This window comes from Phoca vitulina, unplaced genomic scaffold, assembly GCF_004348235.1.
Source record: "Phoca vitulina isolate PV1807 unplaced genomic scaffold, GSC_HSeal_1.0 scaffold7, whole genome shotgun sequence".
Lineage (NCBI taxonomy): Eukaryota > Metazoa > Chordata > Mammalia > Carnivora > Phocidae > Phoca > Phoca vitulina.
The window spans coordinates 12,188,501-12,192,008 of record NW_022589710.1 but is presented as its reverse complement, the minus strand read 5'-3'; the positions used below and the strand labels follow the sequence as shown (position 1 = coordinate 12,192,008).

At 37.6% G+C, this 3,508-nt stretch overlaps 1 pseudogene; it reads right to left on the bottom strand.

The window, feature by feature from the left end:
• Window positions 1-1,173: 1,173 nt before the first annotated feature.
• LOC116632627 lies at window positions 1,174-1,784 on the bottom strand (annotated as a pseudogene).
• Window positions 1,785-3,508: the final 1,724 nt, after the last annotated feature.

Sequence of the window (3,508 nt, the reverse complement as noted above, 5' to 3'; positions counted from 1 at the left end):
TTTTTCTTTCTTTTTAATTTAAATATTAGTTAGTTAACATTCAGTGCAATATTGGTTTCTGGAATAGAATTCAGTGATTCATCACAGAAAGTCTTGAAATCAGATATTGTTAAGTCCTTCAACTTTGTTGTTAATTTTCAAAATGATTTAGCTATTCTAGATCCTTTGTGTTTCCATATAAATTGTAGAATCTGTCTATCAATTTCCACAGTAAAGACTGCTGGAATTTTCATTGAAATTGCATTGGAAATATAAATCTATTTGAGAAAGACTGACATCTTAAAATATTGATTTTCCCAATCCAAGAAAATAGTATCTCTATTTATTTAGGTCTTCTTTAATTGCTGTGTCTTTTCTGTGTACAGATCTTTCACATATTTTGTTAAATTTATTTCCAAGTCTTTCATATTGTTTGATGCTCCTGTAAATGATATTTTTAAAAATTTCATTTTCTACTGCAGGGTGTGTGTGCATGCACATGTATTACATATGTATGTATTACATATGCCTATATACCTATTTACACACACACACACACACACACACAATTTTTGTACAATGACTTTATATTCTGTACTCTGCTAAAGACAATCATTAATTCTAGTAGCTTTTTTGTAATTCCTTAGAATTTGATCCATACACCATCATGTCTATTGCGAATGCTTCTCTCTAAGTTCATGAAGGTTATTGGTCTGTAGTTTTGTTTCCTTATAAGGTCTTTGTCTGGTTTTGGTATTAGGATAATTCTGGCCTCATAAAATGGGTTAGGAAGTGTTCCCTCCTCTTCGATTTTCTAGAAGAGATCGTCTAGAATTAACATTACTTCCTCTATAAATGTTTAGTGGAATTCTCCAAAAAGCTATCTGAGTCAGTCAGATTTTGAGCATCTCCCAACCCTGTGTGAGCAATGGGAATTGTTCAGTTTACAACATCCTGGTAGTTCTTTACCCTGCCCTATGGAGTTTCACCTTACTCATACACAGTTCAGCATTCAGCAAGACACTCAAGAACCAGACATCTGGTTTTCCTATCAGTGTGTTAAAAATCTTTTTTCATGACTGTAGATTTTCCTGTTATTCTTTTTGGTTTTGTCAATGTGTGCTTTATATGTTTTGACGCTGTGCTATTAATTGCATAGTTTTAGCAATATATATAAGTATTTTTTATCACAAATTACCGATGGCACTTTATTTTTCCCTTTTCAACATCCTGTTTTGCAGCTTCCTTGGTCCTTTTTGCCCAGATGCCAAAGAGCTGGGCACTAGCATGAGGCAAACACTGGAGAGCCCTTGAAGTTCTTCTCAGATGACTCTAGCTTTCTCCTTCCTATAGACATTCTGTATGGGCACAACTGGTCCTGTCAGCTGGGTGGCCAATTTGAGTTTTTCAACAGAGCTGTCTCCCTTCTTGGGAGCTGAGCACTTCGTGAATAAGAGAATGAGCTTGGAGTGGTACTCTTTGAGGTGTCACAGGTTTACCTGCAGGGGACTTTGTGGACCTGTTCCACCTCTTGGATCTACTGAGATCCCAACGGTCCATGCCACCTTCTTGTAGGTGCTAGCCACACTTAACCCTTACAAACTAAAGCCCCTGCCAGCTCGCAGTTTGGTGTGGTACTTCACCATGGGGCACCTCACTAAAGGCTGGATGGGTCCAGACATGCGGTGCAGGGCAATGTGGCATGCCTTGGCTTGCTGGGCCTTGTGTCTTCAGATCTTCTGTGCCATTTGGTTGAACCACATGGAAGTGGGGCTCAAGATCAGGCCATTCCAGCTAGGCACCATGGCTGCTGCCTACGGGCCTCTGAGGAAGAACAACCAGCAAAAAAGGTATAAATAGTATATATTTCTTTTTTTTTTAATTTTTTTTAAATTTTTTATTTTTTAAAGACTTTATTCATTCAAGACACAGAGATAGAGAGAGAGAGAGAGAGAATATGAGCAGGGGAAGAAGCAGGCCCCCTGCTGAGCAGGGAGCCCGATGCAGGGCTTGATCCCAGGACCCTGGATCCTGACCTGAGCCGAAGGCAGACGCTTAACCATCTGAGCCACCCAGGCACCCCTAAATAGTATATATTTCTAATTGTTTAACACTTTCATCAATGTATCTCTCCTTCTTTCATCAAATGGCAGGTAAGATGCTGGCTGGATGTTCAAGGATGGCCTCAGTAACATGACTGGCAGTTATTGGGCTGTTGGCCAGATCCTGACGGATTATTGGCTGGGGCATCTTGGGTCTCAACATAGCCTCTCATCCTTCAGCAGTATGGGTGATCTAAGATCTTCAAGTATAGCAAGGGTGCAAACACCCTTGAAGTGTAACAGGAGGGCAAACACATTTGCCAGTGTCCAACTGGCCAAATAAAGTTATGTGGACAACCCAGCTTCAAGGTAGAATAGATGCCAACTTTTGTTGGAGGACCTGAAAGGTGACATTGCAAAGGGGCATATATACAAGAATGGGAAGAACCCGTGGCCATTTCTGTAACGTACCACAACTCCTAACATTAAACATGATGAATGTGTCTATACTGACTCCATTCCTCCTCTCCCTCTCCCTCTTCCTGTTTCTCTCTCTGTCAAACAGCAAATGTACTGGCATTCTATTTTAGGAAGAGGTAGAACAGCTAATTTATTAAATTTATATATTTTGTTTTATAAACACTACTGGATACAAACAAGGAAATTGTCCTTCTATTAGAAAGATGCTTTGTATTCAGACATAACCTGAATATTCAAGAAGTCATATTTGTCATAGGAAACAAACTGAGGACTGCTGGAGGAGGTGGATGGGGTAAATGGGTGATGGGTATGTGATGTAATGAGCACTGGGTGTTATATACAATTAATGAATCACTGAACTCTGCCTCTGAAATTAGTAATATACTATATATTAATTAAATGAATTTAAATAAAATTAAATTTTAAAAAAGAAAGAAGTCATATTTATCAAAAGCCAGAATACTTCCCACTTCATACTTTGCGCTTAGTTTTTTTAAAAGAAGGAAATACACTAGCATATATATTTAAGAGTGGGAAAAGTAGCTATTTTTAATCATATCTGTCTTTGTAACAATGAAATCTGTATTTAAAAAATGCTAATGCTTAAAAAATATTCCCAGCATTATAATATAAAGTTACCATTTTACAGAAGATATAAAGCATTCACTTACTAACGGAAACATTATTATGACATTCTTACTTTATATCATGAGCCTCCCTATGGATTTGGTCAGGGCAGATGAGCCCTGGAAGTAAAATACTCATTGGTGGATTAAAAAACAAAATGTAACACCCTCTTAGGGACTAAATAGATCTAAAAGGAATAATTTTTAATAATAATTCTGGGAGTCTTAAAATATAAGGCCTTTCCCTAACTATCTTGTCAAATACTTAAAAGGCATTTGGGAAGAAAGCACCAGTTTTAGGTATTATTTCAAAATAGAGCAGAAGTAGACATCAAGCTCCTTGTGGTTAAGCAGATATTGTAGTGCAATTTACTGTCACAT